Source organism: Panthera tigris, chromosome A3 (assembly GCF_018350195.1).
Source record: "Panthera tigris isolate Pti1 chromosome A3, P.tigris_Pti1_mat1.1, whole genome shotgun sequence".
Taxonomy (NCBI): Eukaryota; Metazoa; Chordata; class Mammalia; order Carnivora; family Felidae; genus Panthera; species Panthera tigris.
The window spans coordinates 106,351,966-106,378,612 of NC_056662.1; positions in this window are offsets into that span (position 1 = coordinate 106,351,966).

Below are 26,647 nucleotides of genomic sequence, written 5' to 3' on the forward strand. Positions count from 1 at the left end.
TGATTGCTATTGATTTTATTATATAGAGAAAATGAATACTATTTTGTCCATGTCTGTCTATTGCTTCTTTTTACCTGAAATGTGGTAGTTTCATGATACAGAAGTTTTAAAATTTCATGTAATCAAATTTGTAAAACTTCTTAAATTTTTGATTTTCAGTCTTTATGACATGTTTGAAAGATCTTCAATTTCAGTTTACTGCATTAGTCAGCTCAGGCCACCATAACAAAATACCTCAGCCTGTGGTTAACAACAGAAATTTCCTTCCTCACAGTTTCTGGAGGCTGTAAGTCTGAGATCTGGGTGCCACCATGCTCAATTTCTGGTGAGAGCTCTCTTCCTGGCTTTCAGAAGACTACCTTCTCACCCTATCCTTACATGGTCTTTCCTCAATGCCTGTGCATGAAAAGAGATCTCTCTCTCTTCCACTCCTTATAAGGCTAACAATGCTGGTGTATTAGGACCTCACCCTTATGACCTCATTTAATCTTAATTACCTTCTAAATGCCCTGGGCTTCAACATACAAATCTGTGGGGGACACAATCCAGTCCATAGCAATTACAAAAAGGCGTTCTTCTGGTTCTTTTAAACAGGTATTTAATTCTTCTGGAATTTTATTTTTACATCTACACAAAATTAGTTTTCTGAAACATGGATCTAACTTATTTTTCCATGTGATATAACTTTCCCAATATTATGTATTGAATCCCATTCTTTTCTCACTAATATGAAATATCAGTATTATAAAATGATTCAATGGATGCATGAATTATCTTGACTTTCTTCTATTCCATTAATTAATAAGTTTCAGCACCAGAGTCACATTTTTTTAACTTCTGGAGCATTACTGTATGCTTTGACATTTGTTAATCATCTTATGGGTATTAAAATTTTCTGGCCGTTTTTTTTTTATCCAAATTGTCTTGGAAATCAACTTTAGAATTTGTAAGATTTCACTTATGAAATGAAAATGTGTACTGGAAATTCGAGCCGCCTTTTATATATTTTTCAGTAAGTTAATAGAGTTTTCTTCTTAGGAGTCTTACATACTTCAGCCAGGACTGCAATGAACTACAACAAATGTGGTCAGGAAATCTACCCACCTCTGGCCAATTTTCCTCTCATTGGCCTCAGTGTAGCCACCTATGATACTGTCTCACATAGAGTCAACATGGCTACCAGAAGCTTGAAGATTCTGTTACAAACAAGCAGCCATTCTGAAAAGGAAGTATCTCTGTTCCAATAGTTCCTGAAATGATCTGTCATGATTTCCTTTTCAGAGATCTCCTTTGCCTTGTGTGAGTAACATGCCCAGCTCCGAACTAATCTCAGTCACCAGTGAGGTAGATTGCCTTGACTGATCAAGTCCAGGCCTGGACCTACCACCAAATGAGTTGGGTTATCCCTACCTGCCCTATAGAGACTAGAAGTGGTGACGTGGTTCTCAAAGTAAAATCCAGATGCTATTACCAGAATAAGGAAAAACTGATGCCAGTGGTCAAAAACAATACATGCTCATCACCCCATGGTACCTTCTCATGTATGTCTTTCCCATTTCTTTGTAACTTACATCTTCATTTTCCTTTAATAGTTTGGCCCTTTAAGTCACATCTTTATCATTCCAGTATGTAACTTTTTAAACGGTCATATACCAATATTAACTTGACTGCCTAGAATCTGAAGCCCCACCAAATAATTAGAGATTCTTTCGATGTGTGAGTCTTCCTGGATTCAAAAAAAAAAAAAAAAAAAAAAGGAAATAGTTGTTCTTCCTGTACTCTGGCAACCAGGGGCAGGCAAGTGATCCACGTTCAACTAATTATATGTTTTTGCCTGGGACATTGAATAGAAACAGGAAATAGGTATACATTACAGTTCATTGTGTCAGTTGATGGTGGAGTCTGGTGTCCAGTGGCAGCTGGGACAATGATAGCCCCAGTTTCTGTTTGCAAGATTAGCGTCAGTGTGCTAAATACATGAGTTCTGTGGTATGACAGCAAGGGTGCCTCTGGCCCTAAAACTCCCTTTGATTTCTGCCTGTTTCCTCATCCCTGACCTCCAGTCTTCCTATTAGTCACCTAAGATCCTTTGAATCAATCCATTCTGCCTAACTTAGGCAGAATGAAATACTGATGCTTCAAACAAGGACCCTGACTGATAAAAATTTAAATTATTGTACATATTCTTGTATAGTTTTATCACTCGTAGAATTAATTGAAATTGTGAAAGAGAATAGATGAATCATAATGAAACATCTTGACACAAAATGTGTTCAACTAAAGAAGAAATCATGGCTTTAGAAGAAGACCACCCAAGCAAAAAGTGCAAGAGGTCAGGGTAAATGTGATGAAAAAAAAAAAAAAAATAGAAGAAATTGAAATGTAAGTCCGCAAAAAGTGAAATAGAAAGGAAAACAAAACCGACACATAAATGTATAAAAAGTTGTAGGGAACTACCATGGAGAGGGAAGTATGAAAATGGAAAAATAGAGCAAAATAAAACAGAAATAAAGATGGAAAAAGGACTAGGGAGCATGTGGTAAATACGAAACAGATAAACAAGATCAAATGTAGATGTGATTGGAGATAATGATAACAACCAAAACAATAACCAAACAAATATTTAAGCCATGCATTAAGAAAACTTTTCCACGATACATTTACTTTTCTACAGTGAATACTGAACTGTAAAGGTTCAAGAGACATGCCTTGGTAAAGTTATTGAGATTTATATTAGGATAGCCAGGTAAAAATTCAAGACATATTAATTTTTTTAATTTTTAATTTTTTTAAGTTGTTTTAGATGTGTATTTATTTTTGAGAGAAAGAGACACAATGCAAGTGGGGGAGGGGCAGAGAGAGAGAGGGAGACACAGAATCTGAAACAGGCCCCAACCTCTGAGTTGTCAGCACAGAGCCCGATGCGGCGCTCAAACTCACGAACCGTGAGATCATGACTTGAGCCAAAGTCGGACACTTAGCCGGCTGAGCCACCCACATGTCCCTCAGGACATTTCTAACGGGAGAATAGTCAAGCTGACCTTAGATTTCTTCACAGAAATAGATGATAACAGAGACAGTGGAACAACACTTACAAGACACATTGTCAAAGAAACATTTCACCAGACATAGTTAAATTGGCAAAGAAAACATTATTCAATACTATTACCACAGGAAAGAGACATTGAAACAAGAGTTCGGATTGTTTTTTAGCACTAGGCTAAGCCAGCAAGTACCGAAGGGCATCAGGGAGGAAGATGTTCAATGTGAAGGCATAGGCTTCTGTGTTTGTTAGTCTACATGCAATGAAGGTAGGCTTCTAACCTGTCCACAAAGTCAGGGAGATAGAGGCTCTATGTTTCCCAATGATCACATTTCAAAAGGATGGCTCCCAGGTCCTTGAGAAGGTCATTTCTGGGTTATCAAACTGGAAAGAGGCTAGGAGAACATTTACAGGTCAAAGGAGCAGAGAAAGAACCTACAATTGAAAGTCTTTAAAGTAAATGCTCTAAGAGAAGGGAATTCAGGAGCCTATCATCAGAAAGAAACATGTTTAAAATTTAGTCAGACTGAGGGGGAAAATCAGGCTGTTTGGGTCAATATGAGAAAAGAAAGTGTGAGCTAAGAGTTTTATATTTAACTAGACTATCCCTCATCCAGACCAGTTCTGTGATGAGAAGGAAATTGGGTTCAACGTATGAGGGGGCTGGACCTAGTCCTGGCAGGCAAGAGTGTGGGGGATCCTTTTGTGGCATGTGTCCATTGTCCTTGAAGCCGTTCTCCTTCAAGGCTGCCTTGACTGTGAACTTGGGGAGAACCAGGCGCCCAAACTGCCAAGGCGGGCTTGTGGGTGGCACTCATGGAACAGCCCAGCCCTCTGCCAGTCCCAGGCCCTGTCCCTGTGTCAGGGAGGAGAAGCTGGGCTGGGAGAATGCTGCTGCCTGCGTTGTTCTTCCATTGCGCGGTAGACCTTGTATGTAATGTATTTAAATCAATGCAAATGTATGCATAGCAAGTCCAATTCTGGCCTTTTTTGGCTCGTTTTCTTTGGTGAAAGGACAACAGGGTAGAATGCAATTTTAAGGATATTTAACCAAGCTAATTATAAACATACAAGGACTTAGAAAATATCCTTGCCATGATTGCTTGGCATGCTTGAGGAAACTAGTAGAACTTCAGTCATTGGGGAGAGATGGCGGTGTGCAACATGGCAGGAAACCTGGTAGTGAGGAGCTGCTGTAAGAAGTGGGACTCAAATAGGGGCGCCTGGGTGGCTCAGTTGGTTAAGAGTCCGACTTTGGCTCAGGTCATGATCTCGCGGTTCGTGCGTTCGAGCTCCGCGTCAGGCTCTGTGCTGACAGCTCAGAGCCTGGAGCCTGTCTTTGGATTCTGTGTCTCCCTCTCTCTCTCTCTGTCCCTCCCGTGCTTTCTCTCTCTCTCTCTCTCAAAAATATATAAAATATAAAACAAATTTTTTAAGGAAAAAATGGAAAAATCTCATAACAATCAATGAAATTTAATTAGTAAATAGCACTTTTCTTTAATGAAAACTCCACAATGTTACAGCCTCACAAGTTAACTCTTCCAAACACTTAAAAAAGAAATATATTAATCTTACATAAATTCTTCCAGATAACAGAAAAAAAAAGAAAAGAAAACATCCCCAACTCATTTTATGTGGCCAAAATAATTTCGATATCAGAAGTTGATAGGAAAACTACAGGGTGATGTTTCTTGTGGACATAGACACATAGATGTATCCTAAAATATAAAAATAAAAAACAACAAGTCTTTATCAGAATACATTAGAAAATAATAAGACATCATTATCAAGGTAGGTTTATACTAGGACTACAACCAGATCAATATAGTTCAACCATAAAGTAACACTTATAAAAAGAAAACTCATGTCAACATTTTAACATAGGCAGAGAAAGCATTCGAGAAAACTGAACTTCCTTTTGTGGAAATTAGAAATATCTAGGAATGTCCTTAATCTGATAAAAAGGAATTGGTAAGAACTTGGAGCACATTGGAGCATATGACTAATGATAAATGATAAATTGTTCTTTGCCTGAAATGAGGAGTGAGGCACAAATGCTCATTATTCACAAATCCATTTGACAGTTTGCTAAAAGTCTTAGCCAGAACAGTAAGAAAAAAGAAAATATAAGGATTGAAAAGAAAGAGGTAAAAACGCCATTATGCACAGTCGACGTGCACATGAATATTGAAAATCTAAAAGAAACTATAATGAATTATTATATATAGTAAGTGATTTTTCAAGGCTGCTGGATACTGTAATGAAAACCAAAACAAATAGAGTTCTTCTATATACTAGCAGTAACCAGTTACGAAGATATTTGAAAATATGCCATTTTGGGGGCACCTGGGTGGCTCAGCCAGTTAAGTGTCTGACTCTTGATTTCGGCTCAGGTCATTATCTCGCTGTTCCTGAGATTGAGCCCCGCTTCAGGCTCCTACAGCACAAGGCCTACTTGGAATTCTCTCTCTTTCTCCCCCGCCCCTGCTCTCTCTCTTTCAAAATAAATAAATATTTTTTAAAAAATAAAAAAAGGGGGCACCTGGGTGGCTCAGTCAGTTAAGCTTCTGACTTTGGCTTAGGTCATGATCTCTCGGTTCATGGGTTCCGGTCCCATACTGGGCTCTGTGCTGACAGCTCAGAGCCTGAAGCCTGTTTTGGATTCTAGGTCTCCCTCTCTCTCTCTCTGCCCCTCCCCTGCTCATGCTCTGTCTCTCCCTCTCTCAAAAATAAATAAACATTTAAAAAATGTTTTAACAAAAACTCTTTAAAAAATTAAAAATTAAAAATTAAAAAAATAAGGTCTTTTAAATAACATCAAAAATGTGAAATATTTTATATAAATCCGTACTTAGATAAAATATCAATCTAATGACAGATGCATAAGACCACTTTGTAAGCATCCTATAAAACATTATCAAGAAAAACTTCAAAAATGGAATAATATACATGGTTCCTAGATTTAAAATCTCAAAAGTTTAACTAGGTCGAATCACTCTGTAGAATTCGGTGCATTCCCCATCAAAATCTGAAAAGATGTGTGTGTGTGTGTGTGTGTGTAGACAAGGTTGATTCTAAAATTTATATGGAAATGCAAAAACAAAAAATTACCAAGAACCCTGCAGAAAAAAACAGATATGATGACTTATTTTATCAGACATGAAGACATACTACAGACCTTCAGTAATTAAGACCATGTGTTGTTGGTTCAAGGTTAGAAAAATAGGTCAGTGGACCAAAATAGAGAATCTACAAGCAAGTTTACAAACATGTGGGAATTTGATTTAAAGCAGTCTTTTCAATTTTTTAAAATCTTTATTTATTTTTGAGAGACAGCGCATGAGCAGGGAAGGAACAGAGAGGGAGACACAGAATCCGAAGCAGCCTCCAGGCTCCGAGCTGTCAGCACAGAGCCCGACGTGGGGCTTGAACTTAAGAACCGAGAGGCTCATGACCTGAGCTGAAGTTGGACGCTTAATCAACTGAGCCACCCAGGTGCCCCCAGAGCAGTTTTTTCAATTAGTGGAGCTGGATTAATTGGATAACCACGTAGGAAAAAATGAAGTTTGACCCCTATTTCACACTATCACAAAATCAGTTAGTGATGAATGGCAAAAAAATAAACATAACAGGCAAGTGCCCCTAGGCCATAAAACAGAAAACTATCTTATAAAATTATTGTACAGAAAATTTTCTTATGTGGGATACAAGACCATTATACATAAAGAAAAATTAATAAATTGGGCTATGTTAAAACTTTATCAAAAACATCACAGAGTAAAAAGGCAAGTGGACGAAAATATCTAAAACATATATGCTTAATAGGGGGTCACACACACAAAATATATATATTTTTAAACTCTCAAAAACTGATGTGAAAAATATAATTAATTATAAAAATGGACAAAGTACTTGAATAGACACTTCATAAGATGTATGCACTAGTGACTACTAAGTGTATGATTTACTAATGATTAATCACTACATAAATGGAAATTAAAATCATAGTGTGATACGTATCCTAAAATATTGGAAAAATGAAGATATTCATGCAATGTTTATGGCAGTATTAACTGGTTTAATCCTACAGCAAGAGAGTCTGGCAATTCTCTACAAAAGCTGAAAATACGAATAGACTATGACCCAGCAATCCCAGCACTACTTGTAAGAGCCCCAAATCGGAAACAAACCAAATATCCTCCAATGACAGAATGAGTAGACACATTCAGTGGAAGATTATAGAGAAAAGAAAAGAACTACAACTATATGCGATAGATGGATCTAACAGATATTCTATCAAATTAAAGTGGCAAAAGAGTATACTGTATGAATCAATTTATGCTAAATTCCAATCAGTTAACAAAATGTGTGAATCTTGAATCAACCTTCATTTGAACACGCTATTGGATGCTCATTTGAAAACTGTTTTACTTTATAGATGGCACCTATATTTCACTTAGCAATTAGATTTGTTGTTATATAAACATACTGTATACTAATCAATTGGAAGAAACAAAGATCTTAATCGTGAAGAAATTGGAAAAGACAGCCCTTTGTGATTTTCTTTATTTTTAATTTATTCTAGCATTATGCTCATAAATGGAAATATATAAATTATCATACTTTAATTTTGTCAAAAGATATTTTCTCTCAAGTTTTGAAGAATTGAAATTCAGCATTAGCTTATAAAGGCTTTCTTTGTTTTCATTATGTTCTCAATGTAATAATTTTTCTGTTTCCTTCCCATATGAGAAATCTGTGAGCTTATTAACCTGAAGTCTTCAGCCTTTTAAAATTACAGTGGAACAGTTTTTCTGGTCCATAAAAAAACTCTAGTTTTCTAACCTACCCCCTCCCAATTTTTTTACTAAGAAGTAGATACTGAACTAAAGTAATCTTGGAGGACATTACATTATATTGAAAGATTTTTAGGTTAGAAATCCAAGGTGCCTTAATAAATGTATATTCAAGATGCAGAAGATTGGAACATACCCAAAACTTACAACTTGTTTTTCTAAAATTCAAATTTAACACCATACACACACATACGGGCACACACGCCCTCCCCCACCCAGTCCTAGCAGAAAAAAGCTATATTTTACTATAGATTTATAAATAATTTCCACTATCTGTCTCTTCTCTGTAAACACTTACGGTTAAGATCCAAATGTGTATCTCTGTCTATAACAGAATAGATAAACGAACAATCTAATTAACAGTAATTCTGTTCACACTGTTGCTTTGAACACTAATTATTTAAAGATTTAATTAAGACCTTGATTTAAAATTTAGTTCATGTAAGTGTTTAGGAATCTTAGATTTGTAAAATGAAATATGAAACTGGTACATTTTAATTAGAGTTGTAAAATGCATATACCATTTCATTTAGCCATTGAACAAGAGAAACAGCAACTAAGCAAAAAGAAACTAACTCTGAAGTGAGGAGTAATTTTGCAAAGTGTTCCTTTCTACTACAAACAGTAATCCGTGTTCTTAACTGTTACATGTACAAAGAAGAAATATGACTCCCATATCTTATGCCTCTTATGAAGCAACTATTCATAATAGTAACTATTGCCCAAAATCTCTGTTAGTCAAACAATCCTCCTTTAGGCAAAGACTATGAAGTACCACGTGTGATTTGTTATTTTTCTTTTTCCTGTTTTAAGAAATAGTACTTTAAAGTAGTTCTTCAAATATCTGAATTATCTTACAGCATTGGATGTATCTATTATAGTTACATAATATTTTGATTTAAAAACATGCATTCGGCACACATAAGGAAAAAAATAGCTCCTAAATTTACACATTCATTATTATTTTTTTTAACGTTTATTTATTTTTGTGACAGAGAAAGGCAGAGCATGAACAGGGGAGGGGCAGAGAGACAGAGGGAGACACAGAATCTGAAACAGGCTCCAGGCTCTGAGCTGTCAGCACAGAGCCCGACGCGGGGCTCGAACTCACGGAACGTGAGATCATGACCTGAGCCGAAGTTGGACGCTTAACCGACCTAGCCACCCAGGTGCCCCTATACATTCATTGTTAAATAAGAAGCACTCATATTTTTGAAAAACCCCACCTGTTATAATAATCACCAAATGATTCTTTCCATATTTTATCTACAACTTGTTACTCCTTATTTAGCATCCTTTTTTTCCCTCTTTCTCTTTTTTTGCAATACCTATCAGATACTTTGCTGAATTTTGGTAATTCTAAATAGGGAACAAAACTAGGCTACGTAGGCAAAAATCTTAGAAGACAATGATGGTGATGATGATGACTGATGACCGTCATTCAATTAGTTACTCATTTAATTCTCATGCCCCCAGGACACTTGTGTTCTTATTATCTCCATTTTTATAAATGAGGAAATTGAGGCCATTGAAATAGTTAATATAAGTATTTAACTTCTCAAAGGTAGTGAGATCAGAGCAAGATGTTAGGGCCAGAAACCTGGGCTCCAGAGATTTATCTTTTCAAACTAGTACAGTTTTTAAAGTCAAAGGTGCATTAAAAGTAATAAAAATTGTTCAACATGTTGATATATTTGTGACATCAAATTGGTTTTATTATGTTCACGGACATAAAACGATGTATTCAACGATTTTTGAAGATAAAATTCTTTCTAAAAATAAAAATAGCATATATAACAAAACAAAACTGGAACTTATATTGATAAATAAATATGTGTATATATACTTTAACATCATACTTTTTTAACATCATACTTTTAAGTAATCTTTACACCCAATATGGGGCTTAAATTTACAACTCTGAGATCAAGAATTGCATGCTTAGGGAACCCGGGTGGCTCAGTCGGTTAAGCATCTGTGACTTTAGCTCAAGTCATGATCTTGCAGTTCATGAGTTCCAGCCCTGGGTTAAGCTCTCTGCTGTCAGCTTGGAGCCCACTTTGGATGCTCTGTCTCCCTCTCTCTCTGCCCCTCCCCTGCTTGCACTCTCTGTCTCTCAAAAATAAATAAACTTAAAAAAAATAAATAGAAAAGTGTTACACACTCTACTGACTGAGCCAGCGAGGCAACCCCCCCGTCAAAAATTTTTTTAATATATAAGAAGGATAATTAATTTTGGCACTTACTCCAAAAGGCTTATAAATATTTCTTCTTCTTCTTCTTCTTCTTCTTCTTCTTCTTCTTCTTCTTCTTCCTCGTCTCCCTATTTATTTAATTTTGAGAGGGACAAAGACAGAACTTGAGTGGGTGAGGGGCAGAGAGAGAGACAGACACAGAATCCAAAGCAGGCTTCAGGCTCTGATCTGTCAGCACAGAGCCTGACACAGGTTCGAACCCTGGAACCAGGAGATCATGACCTGAGCCAAAGTCAGATGCTTAACCTACTGAACCACCCAGGTGTCCCATAAATAAATTTCTTAGCTGTATCTTACGTTGTAACATTGGGATTTTTTTTTCCTAAAGAATGCATTTTTAATATTGTTTTACTTCTTCTAATTTTTGATAAAATTGGTACAATCTTCCTTTCAAGGATTTATTTTATAGCTAATGAATGTGAAATTGTTTGTTGGCATCTTTAGTTGACGCCTTTCTGTAGAACATAACAGTTTCATTGTAAATCCCCTTGCCGCAGGGGTTGAGATACTTGATAAGCTCAGAGCAAACTGTGTGAAAAAAATAGCCTTGATTCAATTTTCAGCTGAAATGCATAAATATTTTAGGTCAAATTTTTTCACAAGTACAATCATTTACCTCCATTCAACATACTTTCTTGGACAAATATGTTTATAAGTCAAAACTCATCAAATGGTTTTTATTCATGATTTATTTGAACACTTAGCAAAATGTAGTTGCCACAAAAGTGAAAGGTCTTCTCAAAGTAGACATGAATCCAATTAAAACTAAGAGATTCTCTCGAAGATTTTTCCCAAAGTCAAGCTATCCCAGAGCCCAATTATGTAATTTTAATATTCAGTCTTATATACTGTTTACTCTCTGTGTTTAAATTCTTCCATTCCTCTTTGTTTTTTTTGTAGGGAAATGTTTCAATATGTTTTTGCTTGCTTTATTTTCAATAACTTGCAATTCGCTAAGGCTTCAAACACTGAAAAATGTTGGCACTCTATTAATCGAATCCTTTAGCTAAAGATTTCCAAAATTGCAAAACAAATGCTATCAAAATCAGGAGTTTCATTTTCAAAAATTAGCAGTAGAATCTATAATTGTGAATTATTTCACCTTTTATTAAATGAAGTTCCAAAGCATTACTTGAATTCTATGAATTGGATTAAAAATTGAATTATGTTTTTGAATCAGATAACACTGATTCCTGTGGCTCCACGTGTAAAATTATTCTTTTGTAAAGTCTTCTTAAAATAATCGTTAGCCTTAAAAAAAAAAAAATCGTTAGCCTTTGAAGTAGATGCAGATGCTCATTCAGCGGATTTGTCTTTTTTTAAGTGTCAAGGGACACCACCACAGCCCTCGTGAAGAATGATAAACATGGACAGAAATTTGTGCAATTCAGCACTAATCATTAAGTTTCTAAAGAAATGCAAATGTAGTACTTATTTTCAAGCTTTGCATGCATTTGTGTTTTTTGAGCTATTGCTGCTTAAGACGTATCTTTCAAAAACACAAGTATCAAATATTATAGATTTATACTCCAAAATCACTGTAACAAGATTTCAGACTGTTCTCTACAGACTCTGTGGGTGGAACTACTTAGCCTCTATTTCCTGTACACTGATTTCAGGTACAAGTATCCTATGATGTCCCATATTTTCCACTGACCCTACCAGACGGTTGCCTGAAGGCCTTGTGCATCTTGAAGCCATTCACACAGGCCGCCACCACTGGCTCTACCGTCAACTGCCTGGAAGAAGCAAGCAGAGTTGAGTACTTTTTCCCATTATCAGCTGAAACCTAGCTTTTCCTGTCAACACACGCTTTGTTGTATCAGCAAGTACCTGCTGGCTCCTACTTAGATGTTGGTGAATTATGGAAAGGTTTGGGGTGGGAAAGATGGATTATTACAGGTCTTCTTTAAGGTTTAATGACATGCTAAAGAAAGAATTCTGTTTACTATACGTGCCTTTGTGTCTGTCCTCAAACACTATCAGATGAGACCGTGACAGAAGCTAGAAGTTCAAAGTCAAAGAGTAATAAATTCTCATGTATGCAAAGTCATCCATAAAGTAGGATAAATCTAGGATTAAACAAGGTAGCCTCACTTCAGAGCTCTTGACTTTCCCAAACTTTTGGAAGTCAGTTATAATATATGTGGCCCAATGGGTTTAAAGATCACTAGAAATGGAATGTTTTGCAACATCCAGACAGACAGATCTATTTTTCTTCATCTGAGCTAGATTCTTTGTCCTCAGCCTGGCTAAGAGTTTTATAGGCATCACAATCACTGGGCCAGTCCTTTGTAATGAGGATGAAAGACAGAGAACAATCCCAAAATACATCCTCTATCAGAGTATCAGGTCAGAATATAAACAGGTAGATGGGCAGAAAGAAAATGGGGAAGCTACCTTTAAAAACAGCAGACAAATCTCATAAGGTAGCTCTCTGCTTCGCCTTGAACTGAGAAACTAAAACCACCGCTTAGCAATTTTATCTTTTCCTCTCCACCATACTATTTTTGGTTTGCAGCTATTGTGCCTGGATTATTAAATGCTTTCCTCGCTGAGCTGTCTTTTCTTCCTTTTCAAAAGCAATCTGCAAAACACTGTCAGATTAATATTCCAAAAAACTGGTTCACATGAGCCGATCATTTAGCTCAGAAGTCCTTTAGAGTTTAAAGTACTATGTATAGAATAAAGTTCAGAATAAAATTCAAGGTCCACCTGACCCTTCTGACTTTCAAAATCATCCACTGCCTATTTCCAATACTCCACTGTACTCCCATCTTCCTCTACACATATGTATGCACGTTACATCCTCTGCTCAGAGGATACTAATGCAAACAGTCCCCAAAACCCATCGGCCACATTCATACCACTCTGCCCTTATTCATACTATTCTTTTAGGCTAAAATGTTCTCCACCCCAGTCGCCATCTATACAAAGCTTATTTCTTCTTAGAGATGCAATGCAAGTTCCACTGCTTGCCTCGTCATTTCGGGCACAACGTAGATCTTGCCTGCCCTGGACCTAAACATTGTTGTTCTTGACATTGCTTTGGGTTATATTCCAGGCAAACGAACTTTCTCTTCTCAAAATGAGCAGCTTCTTCAGACAAAGACCATTGGCTATATATTTTATATATTACATGATGCCTAATATAGATCTGTAAATATGCCTATATTTACACCTATATCCTATTAATAAAACCCATTATAAATTGGTGACTTCTCAAATTATCAGTTGTAGAGTGTATTCGTCTGTTGCAGGATTGTAACATTCAGACTTGACCCTGAAAATCAACACAGTCACAAACTGAGTATCCAGCAACAGCAAACATATGCCAGATCTTTATAAAGAAAAAAAAAAATACTAAACTAGAACCAACTTGTTGAGGATTCAGAAGAGAACTACTTCTTCTGATACACTATTTTTCCTGGGCTTTTAAACTCTTTACAGTGGCTCTTATTTCCATCAGTTTACTTTTCTGTATTCAAATTTAACACAGAATGTGCTTGAGTTGATTCTGATGCCATAATTAGATTAGGTATTGGCTTCTCAAGACTAAAATCTAGCAGTTTAAAAAAATTTTTAAACATCAGTTCTACTGACTTTAATATTGTTCAAATAAGGCATCACACACCAGCACAGAGCTTTGTCCTAAATAACTATAGGTGTAGAAAAGGCAAAATTGTTTTTATTCACTCCCAGATTCCGAAATCAGGGCTACAGTGACGTTCTGGCCTCAGTGCCGAACAGATACTCATCAGAAATGCTGACACTCAGAGAGATGCTCTCAACAATTTTTTTAATATTAAATTGAGTAAATGCATATTGATGTACTCTTTCATTTCTGTTCACAAAATGTAAGAGTCTTGGATCCTGTGAGAATCGATCGGAGCTTTCCCATGGAAATAAATTAAAAATACTAATGGCAATAGTAATGATCATCTCACAAATGAAGAGAAAGGAAGAAAGGAAAGATTTGTGTCAAATAGACCATACCAAAAAAAAAAAAAAGAAGAAGAGAACAACTATTTAAGGAAATTGTATTTTCATTTTAAAAAATGTAAATATTTGCTGAACTGTGTTCTGTCTTTTTAAAGATGTTTAATAAAATGTGTAATATTACCTATGAGAAAAATTAGGAATAAAAATCATTCATTCAAAATATTCACTCTGAGGCTAAATTCCATTGTTAAAAAGTTAAAAATCTGCCCGAAGCCAAAGAGAATAGTTTTCTGTTTCACTTTGAGAAAGAATATTAATGAAATGTGAAATAATTTTCAAACTTTTTATTTCCTAAAAACTAAAACAAGACAGAGCACAAATTAGCAGGGAGAAAATAAACTTAATATTTTCCAAGTCTTACTTTTCGATCAGAAGCCAATTGATAATGAACAACTTGATGAAATGAATGGAGTTAGGGTAAAGAACAAATTTGTGCCTCTAAAACGAAGAGCTATCTCATTTTCTGAAATTGTGATCCAGAAAGTAACCGGAATATTAGGCAAATCCATGGACAATGCCAAAACTCCATTAACCATTTTATTGTTCTCCCGGTGCAGGGTGATAGGAAAATGGCCAGAGCTCATTCGGCTATCTGTGCTCTGTAAAATAAGCATAAATAAGATGATAAGATTGCACTACAAGTAAAATGCTCTACTTATGAAACCAACGGAGCTGAGGAAGAAGGATAAAGTCAGAGTAGCTAAAATAATGCTATCCCTACTTAATGTGTGGTTATGGATTACTTAATTCTCCCCAAAACTTAGCTGTACCGGATCTAACATCAGTCCACAATACTACATTCCATTTTCTTTCACCATCCCGATTGCATTATAGGAATACTGGCTACTAACTTCTCTTGAGGAAAGGAAGAATTTATTTATTTATTTATTTATTTATTTATGTTTATTTGTTTTTGAGAGAGAGAGAGAGCGTGAGCAGGGTAGGGGCAGAGAAAGAGGGAGACACAGAATCTGAGGCAGGCTTCAGACTTTGAGCTGTCAGCACAGAGCCCAACACGGGGCTCAAACTCACATACCATGAGATCAAGACCTGAGCCAAAGTTGGACGCTCAACCGACTGAACCACTCAGGTGCTCCAGGAAAAATTTATTTTGATATTTGGTCTCCCACTGGTCTATATGGTTAAAAAGGCAAGTTAATGATAAAGAGATAATGTGGTTCAGGCTGCTTGCAGTGGAGTTGTGACTTTCCCAACCAAAGTCAAACCTTTGTAATTATATCATAAAAGGAGGGTAATGAAACGATTTTAGTGTTATATGATGAAGAAAGAACAACTTCCGAAAAACAAGGAAATAAAACTCTACAAATTAGCAAATAAAAGTCTCTATATTAGAAAAATCCAGACATACGCTTTTATAGTTTCGTGTTAGCTCAAATCTGTATTTCAGAAAATGAGGGGGAGACTTTTTAAAATACGGCATAGGTGGTAAAATAGCAACAGGGCATAAATTAAAGATTGTAACTGAATGCATCTAACAGTAAATGTATAGACACTGGCAAGACTGGATGAAATATTTGAAGTAATAAAAGATATGGCGCTGCATTGTAAAATATATGGACCCAACTTAAATTTCCCTCTCTCAACACCCTCTTTATGTCCACCTGTATGCACTGTTCACCCATTCGCTATCACAGATTATACAAATGGCAGGCATCCACTTCAACCCCATTAGTTGCTTTCTTTCCTTTCCCTTTTTTTCCCTTTCAGGCGATTTCTATAATATAAGTGGCCGTGGATACGTAGACAGTGGTTTTGCCTTCTGAAACTGATGGCTACACATTTGTACATCCCAGATTATCCTCTCACTTCAGAATCTTTGTGAGTTTCTCGGGATCTCCCTTCTTATCGTGGTCTTCTTGCTCCTGTCTTTCCCGAAAACTTTGCACAAGAAGCAGACGCCTCTACTCTCCTAGGGGTCCTCTCTTCTTCGCCATCTTGCTGCACGAATTCCTGTGTTTTCTCTTTAACATCTCGTTTCTATTTCCCGATGTCGAATAACAAGTAAACTTTCTTCCCAGACCCCCTGCCCGATCACACAGAAATCATTCTCATCAAATTCAAGGACCTTTTGGGCATTAGCCCCAGGCCTGGGAACTTGGGGTCTTGATCTATGTTTTCTTACCTCTAGAGTTCTATTAGTCAACACTAGTTTTGACTGGATTTTCAAAAACACAAATTTAATAAACATTTGTTAGGTGATTATTGTGTGTCGGGCTCTCTGCTGGCTCTGGGGAGATAGAGGTGAGAAAGCCAAGACCATTTGCTCCAGTGGCCTACTGGGGAAGATAGGCAACTGCATACGCTATTACCTAAGTGATGCAACGGAAACACCAGCAGTTTGTAAGGTCCGTGAGTAGGTTATAAATAGCATTAGAAAGCACAGCATTGAAGACGGGAGCTGCCAACCATTTGATGCAAACTTGCCGGACAAAAGCACCTGTGCCACCTTTTGTGCTCTCTTGCGTCCTGTTATTCTCCTTAGCTGTGTCTCCCTTTGACCATGGGCCTTTCTTGCCCTCTCCTGGTCACTGTACCTTATGATGGTGTCATATTGTCACATTTGACATTCTGCCACTGGTCTTTTTTTCCATTTTTCTCTCTTTGTCAAGAGGAGTGGTATGAATTGGATTAAGAGATGAAGCCACGGTGATTTTTTTAAAGCAAAAATGATTAGAGAAGAGAAAGGAGATTGAGAATGGAATATTTATATTTATAAAAGAATAATTCAGGTTTCTAATTCAAAAAAATAATCAAAAAATTTATTTTAAAATGAGATTTGCAGCTGTGTGTCCATCTACACACATTCAAGGTCACAAGTGGCCATTACCAAGAAAGGAAAATAGACCCTCTTCAGCCTTTTCCCTTCTCCCTGGATATTCTTCATCTACTAATAGTAAAATGCTAAAGAAAATAATGTTACTGTATTTCCACATTAGATCATCTTGACCTTCATTTACAGTGATGCACAAACCCCAATTTTGTCCTGTACATTCAAGGCCAATATTATATTTTTCAGAAACTTCTGCATCCTGGGGCACCTGGGTGGCTCAGTCAGTTAAGCATCTGACTCTTGATTTCAGCTCAGGTCATGATCTCACGGTTTATGTGATTGAGCCCTGCATCAGGCTCTGCACTGACAGCACAGAACCTACTTAGGATTCTCTCCTTCTCTCTCTCTCTCTCTCTCTGCCCCTCCCCTGCTCACATCTGCACACTCTCTCTCAAAATAAAACTTAAAACAGAAACTTCTGCATCCTACTAAGAGCCCTTCTATGCAGCAAGGATGTCCCACAGACTCACCTAAAAGTGTGTTTCAAATAGATACAGCTGGCTCCCTGCGGAGGGAGGGGGTCTAGTGTCACTCATTCAGGAGAGCTGTGATAGTTGCTACCTGGTACATGAGGCCGTGTGTGCAAAACCGCTTTTCCCTGGGAGGACTTAGGCAAACTGACCGGCACCGTGTAAATCTGCCACATGGATCATATCATCAACGGGAGAAAATATTGCAGATGTTGTCAAACATCTGAAAAAAATATAGGTGAGAAAGAAAAATCCTTCTATCAGAGAATATCTGTCGTACCAAAAATAGAAGTTAAAGCCTTTGTGGGATTCCCCCCACAGCCTTTATTAAGGACATGCTTCCCCTCCACCTAGTACTCTCCTTGTGGATGGACTTTATTTCCACTGTGATGTGTGCAGTGACCACTATTATCATATGTGAGGATACATTTTAAGCAAGTTCCATGCTTAGAGTGAAGCCCAACGCAGGGCTTGATCCCACGACCCTGGGATCATGACCTGAGCCAAAACCAAGAGTCAGACGCTTAACCGACCGAGCCAGCCAGGTGCTCCTAGGAGAATACATTTAAATGCCATGCTGGCTCAAATAAAAATAGACTCTGCTGTTGGAAGAAAGGAATAGCGTACCATAAGGTTTGCTGTTTGGCTTTAAATTTCCCTTAAGGTATATAATGAGCTGACTTGAGAAGGGATCTGTTATATACTAGAGCTTCAAGTTGAACAACGACCTTTATTTGGGGGGGGTGGGTATGTTAACATGAGGGCTATGCATGCGTTCATGTGTATGTTCGTGTCTAACAATAGACACTAATAGGTACACAAAACCAATTTTGTTTATTGGTTTCCAGCTCCTTTCCTCGAGCTCATTCATGCATGTGGTAAATTATGTGACCAGCAATGAGTTCATGTATAATGGACTAAAAATATTCAAGGGCGGGAAGGCCATTGGGAAGGTAGAGAGAGATGCTGTGAGTGGAGCACTGTTTATTGTCGCATACTTTCTTGACCTTTTCTTCATTTAAGGTGATGCCAATCTCCGGAGCAAGGCTATTAAATTAGCAACGTGATAAGTCTCTCTTTTCATGCAGCACAAACATGCCTGGGAAAGTGAGGCTGATTTACTGACTATATGAACCCTGACAAAGAAAACTAGGGGGTATAATGATGGGATTTAGGACTTAACCTAGCAGCGTTTATTCAAATATCTCATTCATATTTTGTCTCTTTATCTCTTTGCTCCATTTGGTGTTGAGTGATATTTTACAATCTTTAAAAAGAGGGAAACAGACACTCCAGCTCTAATATTCCCTTGTTACTCTTAAGGAACAGAAGTAAAAGTGCTCACAGCTGGGGAGACACAAACCAGAATTTCTTGGGACCAAAGCTTCAGTTTGAGTCGACATTGCATTGTTTTTGTTTCATCTGTCAATAAATCAATGGTAGCCGATTAAAGAAAACTTGCTTGCTGATTGGATGAAACTGGGAAGCAGGGCACTGCTAACTCCAGGGGCACAAGCCCATCACCACCCGAAAGAGTTGTCACTGGTGTCGGGGTTGTGCTTTTAATGATGACTATGACTCAGTTGAGAGCCAGGTAGTCTATGTTGGTAACACAATGTCATTCTATCCAGGACAACAGTCTCTGTGAAGGCCAGACAAAATGCATTCTCTACTGGAAAGAAAAAAGGGCACCAAAAATGAAGAACACACACACAGTAGCTGTAGCTGCTATTTTCGGGTCAGGACAGAGGCCCATGGGTCCTCCTGAGCAGAGACTGGCTCAGGGGAGTTTGGGGATAAACCCAGGGCAGGGCAAATGCCAGAGACTTCTCCAGACTCCACCAGAGCTTGAAGGTCTCCATCTGCTTGCTTCCCTTGTAGAGCACGACATCATCAACCATTGGCACATGCAGCATGTGTGGTGATGTGGTCCTGTTGTGGTCCCTCTGACAGGTCACAGTCTCCTTTCTCACTGGTTCATGTGGCCATTTTATCGAAAAAGTGCCACAAATGCTGTATACAACAGAGGCTTCATGTGGCTACTTTTCCATATCCAGATGTTTAAAGGATTGGGTAAGAATCTGACTTTAATTTGCTTTGGGTAAAGGCTAGTTACAAGGATATGTGTTCTTGGGGGCCTCAGTTCTTTGGGATGTATATATATATTGGTTTACATTCCTCTAGGGATGATCTTTCATTTCCTACTCTTCCCACCTTCTCATCTACTTGAGATCAGGTTCCTCTGAAAGGGATTTTGGCGTATGCATCTATAATTATGCTTATTTAATTTCTCTGTGCGAAGAGGAACAATGTGTTAGCCTTATCAGTGCAAACGTGGCACTCTTTACCGTCAGATTTTCAGCTTCCATTAGGATCACAGTAAGCTAAGCTAAAGCAAGAAAAAAAAAATAAACTCTTTTTCTAAAGGTCAGGCTTCTTAATTAAATGAAAACTCAGGCGGCAGCATTATAAAATGAAATGACCATAGCCTGTGCTCTTTCTGAGGAGACCCTACAGGGTATCCAGCTGACCCTGTCGAAAGCAGGGTGAGCTGAATTATTCCCTGATGGGTAGGAGGCTACAACATTACAATGGTCGTTCCTTTTTTTTTTTTTTTTTTTTTTTGCAAACAAATGGAATTGATTGTGTCTGTGGCCATATGGAGGCTTCAAATCCTGCAGCTGTGCTCCGTGTCCAACCCGCCTCATTGTCACCTCATCGTCGTTGACTTACCACCACCATGGCTGCCACTCCCTGGCACTTTCTGCTTTTGCTACCGCTGTCCTTCAGCCAAGGCCAGTGTGGAGGAAGAATGAATAAAGAGACCCTGAGCTAGGTCCTTTCATATTTAGGAGTTCACGTAAATCCTGTAAGGAAAGCATCACTATCTCCTTTTGTAGAAGAGCAAACTGAAACTCAGAGAGGTTAATTATTTTGCCCATTGTCACACAGCTAGTGAAGTATCAGGCAAGAATGGGCTGGACTGGGGGCACCTGGGTGGCTCAGTTGGTTAGGCGGCCGACTTCGGCTCAGGTCATGATCTCACGGTCCGTGAGTTCGAGCCCCGCGTCGGGCTCTGTGCTGACAGCTCAGAGCCTGGAGCCTGTTTCAGATTCTGTGTCTCCCTCTCTCTGACCCTCCCCCATTCATGCTCTGTCTCTCTCTGTCTCAAAAATAAATAAACGTTAAAAAAGAATGGGCTGGACTGTCTCCAGTGCCCATTCTCTTTCTATAAGATCTAATGTTTGTATTGCTCTGGTTCCATTCCCATTGCCTGTATTCAGGAATCTTCTGGATGGCATCTGATGACACTATCACCCACCCAGGATCACAGCAAAGCTTACTCCGTCTAAACTGTTGGCCTACCTCTGTCCTGATTTTGTTGTGGTTTTCCAAAAGATCAGACCAATTTTAGTTGGTAAGGAGCTCTGTGCAGTCCTCACAAGAGTAAATGAAGCCGAAAGTTTTCAAAAATGTTAAGAAAACTGTAAGAATTGAGAATGGTGGCTTATTGTAACTTCCCTACTTCGATGGCCACATTCCTACCTTTTCCTAGCAACATCACTCTGAACACTCTGAATAGTAATACATGACATGGTGTTCTATCTAGAAGCTAAAGCATTTTACCCAGTTTTGTGTTTGTGATCCTGATCATATTTGTAAAAAGTTTTTTTAATGTTTATTTCTTTTTGAGAGAGAGACAGAAAGACAAACAAAGTGCAAGTAGAGACAGGGAAGAGACAGACGGAGACAGAGAATTCAAAGCTGGCTCCAGACTGAGCTGTCAGCACAGAGCCTGACGAACTGTGAGATCATGACCTGAGCAGAAGCTGGACGCCCAACCGACTGAGCCACCCTGGTGCCCCTATTGATTATATTTTTAATCAAATAAATATATTGATTATGGTAATTCTTGACACATATGTAGGATCTCTGAAGTTGTTAAAAACTACCACATAAAGCTAAAAGAGTTAGAAAATCTTTCCAGGCTCCGATTGTCTTCACATACACAAAGGATTCCGATTAATTATACTTATTAAAAGTCTTGGATTTGAAGGGTTTATTATTTTTTTTCCAGAGAATGAATATGTGTTGAGACACAGCTGCCATCTCCGTGGGGCACTATCTGCATTGAGCTCCAGGGGGAGCCATCGAAATAGTGTGATGTGGTGGCATCTTCCAAAACAGAAGGCAGTAAAGTAATGAGATGGGAAGCAACGGTTTGCATCTCTGGCCACAATTAGAATTGCCAGGGGAGCTTTAGGACCAATGCCTGAGCTTCACTTGAGGTGATTGAGCCAAGTCTCTGGTGGGTGGATCTGGGCATCAGTAGTTTTAAAAGCACTGGCTTAGAGCATAGGATCTGGAGACATGGGACCTGGATTTGATTCCCAATTATTAAACTATCTAAGCTTTATGGGTGTCTGTAGTATGAGGCCATAGGGTGCTCTTACTTTATAAGATTGTGAATCCAACCCCTACCATTGCACTTCTACTAAACATGTAAAAACGATGATCAACTCTTATTAAGAAACAAATCACTGCTGCTTTAATACTTTTGAAACAAAAATAAAAGAATACAGTAGTCCTCCTTTTTCTGTGGTTTCACTTTTCAGTTTCTATTACCCACGGTCAACTGCAGCCCAAATGCAGATGATCCTCCTGATGTATCATCAGAAGGTCGATAGTAGCCTAACGCTATGTCACAATGTCTGCGTCATTCACCTCACGTCATCGCATCACGTGGGCATTTTATCATCTGACATCATCACAAGAAGAGGAAAGGTGAGTATGGTATAATAAGATACTTTGACAGAAAGAGAGACTCCATTCACATGACTTTCATTACAGTACATTGTCATGGTTATTCAAGTTTTTATTACTTATTGCTGTAATCTCTTACCGTGCCTGATTTGCAAATTAAACTTTATCAGAGGTACGTATGTATAGGAAAAAGCATAGCAAATGTAGGGTTCAGTGCTATCCTTGGTTTCAGGCTTTCACTGGGGGTTTTGGAACAGATCTCCCATGGATAAGAGGGGGGGTTACTGTAATATACTATCCGTTAGGCCCAATCTTTTCTCAGAGACTCAAAAGATGTGTAAAATATATTAAACAAGATGACTCAGAAGATAATCCATTCAGTCCAACCTGCAGAAATCCTACTAAACTCTGAATGTGCCATCTACTAAGACCTAGCTAAGGTCTGAAGTGGAAACCCTGCCATTGGAGTTTTGCCCTTGGCTAATCTATCTCATTGCACTCTACTTTACCTCATATATAGAAATCCCTTCAACTCTGTCTCAAACACCAAGACTGAATTTATAATGACCTGTTCATTACCTGTAGTGACCTCAGGTACTTCCAAGTTAACCTTCCTAAGCCAACTCCTTCACAGTTTAAACCCAACCAATGGAAAGTTCTGTCAATAATATTTCATAAAGGTCTCTCAAGCGTTACTCCTCTTCTCCATCTTCTCACCAAGGCTGAGGGCATTTTCTTTCTTGCTACCAGCTCCTAATTAATAGTCTGTGTGCTGCTAGAAATAACTTTTGGAAAAACAAATGCTCACAAACCACTTTATGCTTTCAAGTTCCCTTTATTTATGCTCTATTGCCTGAGGAATCAAGTCCAATGTCCTTAGGTCAGAGGACCTAAAAATCCATACTTAGCTTTCAGAATCTTCCTTCCACCCACCCCTTCTTTCTATAAACATCCTGATAGCATTCTGAAGTCCACATCTCTGATCATGCCAATGTGGCTTTGTATATGCTGTTCCCTTCACTTATTTTACTGTTCTCGTATTCCTTGCCTCATTAACTCCTAATTATCTTTTAAGTCTGAGATCAGGAATCATCACTGTGATGTCCTTTCATGACTCCTCTGAGCATTTGTCCTTTCTCCTTCTGTGTCCTGTAATACTTCACTTAACTGTGCCTTAAGACAATTGATCACAAATGTCTTTTTCACCCAGTAGCCTGAGGGTTCCTTAAGAAATCGGACTCACTAGACTAGGATGAGGGCCTTAGAAAGTTCTAGTGGAAACAAGAACTCAGACTATAGATTAATGAATGAACAATTGAACAGATGTTTCATTCAATATGGATTGAGAAACACAGCTGCATTCTTAGAGAAAATCTCCGTTGAAGCAGAAATATTTTCCTCTCCTGTCTACAGCCCCAACATGACCTGGAAGGGCCACAAAATGTCTGGAATTGATCCTGAGTTTAATTGTTGAGTTAAAGAGAAGAAAAACTGTGTGCTGCTCAGGTGTTGGTATTGACACAAATACAAACATTAAAGGAAGGAAATGTGGCCTAAGTCTATTTGTGACCATCGCTAGTGCATAATGCTTGCACACGAATATTGAAATTTGAACATGTTGGATCACAGGGAAAAGGTTAAAAGTCTATTGTGAAATTTGTTCTCCAGTATGTACTTTGCTTTTGGACAATGAAGATTGAACAAAGGATTCGAAGATGGTCAGAAACCTCTTTTGAAAAGTTTTCTTCCCTGAAATTCCAGATTGATCATCTATTTTGGAAGCTAAATTAGTTAATAAAAAATGATCCTCACTGAGATGATGAAAAAGTTGCCATTCATGGGACTCTGGGAAGATGGCAGAATAGGAAGTGCCAGGAATCTGTCTTCCCACCTAGACAACAATTGCACTGGCAGAATCCATCTGGTGTAACTCTTTGGGAACTCTGAACTCTATTGAAAGCTTGCAACTTCCAAAGGAAGGCTTGGACAGTAAATTGTGCTTAATTTCAGTCTATTTCAGCTCTTGCACAGTAGCAGCTACCCATCCCCACTCCCAACTGCATGGCAGCCATTGCACACATTCCCGGATCAGCTTACAGTGCGTGAGAGCCAGAGTGGGCAAAATGGACCTCGTCCTCCAAATATTTGGGATCTTTGCTCTGACCCCTGATTGCTGTTCCTGATCATACAGATGCAGACCAAAGAGGTGGCAGCCATTATTGTTGTACTTCGTCCCATTGTTGCAAGTCCCTTCCCCTCTGGCTGATGTGACTTCCAGGGGACTTAAAGGGTCACTTCTCCTTCCCCCACCTCTTCATTTTTTTCATTTGCCTCCTTTTGGGAGCCAGACATCAAAGACTAGGACATTCAAAACAACTGCAAATATAGGGGATATTAAAAAGTAACCACAAATGCCCGGCAGAAGACTCAGAAATGACTTGAGATGACCTTATGTTTACATCTCAGGTTGATCCTCAGCACAGAGATAGTCTATAGCAATCACACAGAAACAACAACAACAACAGCAACAACAACAGCAACAGCAAATCTTGGGAAAGAAGAAAAGCCTGATTTCCATGGTTTCTACATTGTTAGATTCAAATGTCAAGTCTTCAAAAAATAATCATACGGTATACAAGGAAACAGGAAAGGATGGCCATTCAAAGGAAAAAATAAATCAACAGAAACTGTCACTGAAAAAGAACTGATAGCAGATATCCTAGGCAAAGACTTTTAAACAATCATCTTAAAGACACCCAAAGAACTAAAGAAGATGTGGAACAACTGAAAAAAAAAAGTGTGAATAAATGGAAATGTCAAAAAAAGAGAAAATCTAAAAACAGACCAAAATGAAATTCTGGAGCTGAAAAGTACATTAATCAAAATTTAGCAAAATTTTTGCTAGAGGAATTCAAAGGCAAATTTGAGGCAGCAGAAGAAAGAATCAGCATACTTAAAGACAAAACAATGAAAACTATGACGTCTGAGGAAGAGAAAGAAAAAAGACTGAAGAAAAGTGAACAGAGCTTAAGGGACCTATATATAGCACACTATCAAGTAGACCAACATACATGTTATGGGGATTCCAGAAAGGAAGAGAAAGATAGAGACATAGAGACTATATGAAGAAACAATGTGAAAAACAATGGCTAAAATACATGCATATAAACATCCAGGAAGCTCAACAAACTCTGAGTAAGGCGAAGTCAAAGAGACCCATATTGAGACACGTTATAGTTAAACTTTGAAAGACAAAGACAAAGAGAGAATCTTGAACGCACAAGAGAGAGAGGCAAGGGGTTTTCACTGAAGGACAGATTTCTCACCAGAAACTTTGGAGGCCACAAGGCAGTGTACTGATATGTTCAAAGTGCTGAAAGAAAACAACTGTCCATCCAGAATCCTACATCTGGCAAAATTGTCCTTAAAAAGTGAGGGAGACATTGGGGTGCCTGGGTGGCTCAGTGAGTTAAGCGTTTGACTCTTGATTTTGGCTCAGTTCATGATCTCATGGTTCAGTTCATGAAATTGAGGCCCATGTGGGACTCTATGCTGACAGTGTGGAGCCTGCTTGGAATTCTCCATCTCCCTCTCTCTCTGCCCCTCCCCCGCTTATATTCTCTCCCTCTCTCCCTCCCTCTCTCTCTCAAAAATTAATAAACTTAAAAAAAAAGATAGTGAGGGAGACATTAAAATATTCCCAGATAAACAAAAACTGAAAGAGTTCATTACCACTAGACCTGCCCTACAAGAAATGCTCAAAGGAGTCCTGCAGTGTGAAATGACAAGACAACAGATAGTAACTCAAAGCTATATGACAAAATAAAGATCTCAATAAAGAAAAATAAAAGGGCAATTATAAAAGCTTATATTCTTGTAACAACTGTGAAGGTTGTAACTTCACTTTTTGTTTTCTACATGATTTATGAGACTAATATATTAAAAGAAAACCAATTATTAGTCTAAAAGCTCATGTCATTATAACTTTGGTTTGTAACTCCAAGTTTTGATTTCTATATAATTTGAGACTAATGCATTCAAAAGAATTATTAGGTTATATTTTTGGATACACAATGTAGGCAGATGTAATTTTGTGACATCAACAACCTAAATGGGTAGGGATGTAGCTATAAAGGAGAAGTTTCTTTATGTTATTGAAGGTAAGCTGGTATAAATTCAAAACAGTATGTTTTAACTTTAGAGTGTTAAATATACTCCCCAAAATAACCACAAGGAAAATAACGAGAGAACATACACAAAAGAAATGAGAAAATAATTTAAACAAGAAAATAAACTAAATACAAAAGAAAGCAGTAATACAGAAAATACAGGACAAAAGAAAGCTATAAGGCATAGAGAAAAGAAATAGGAAAATAACAGAAGTCCTTCCTTATTAGTAATTACTT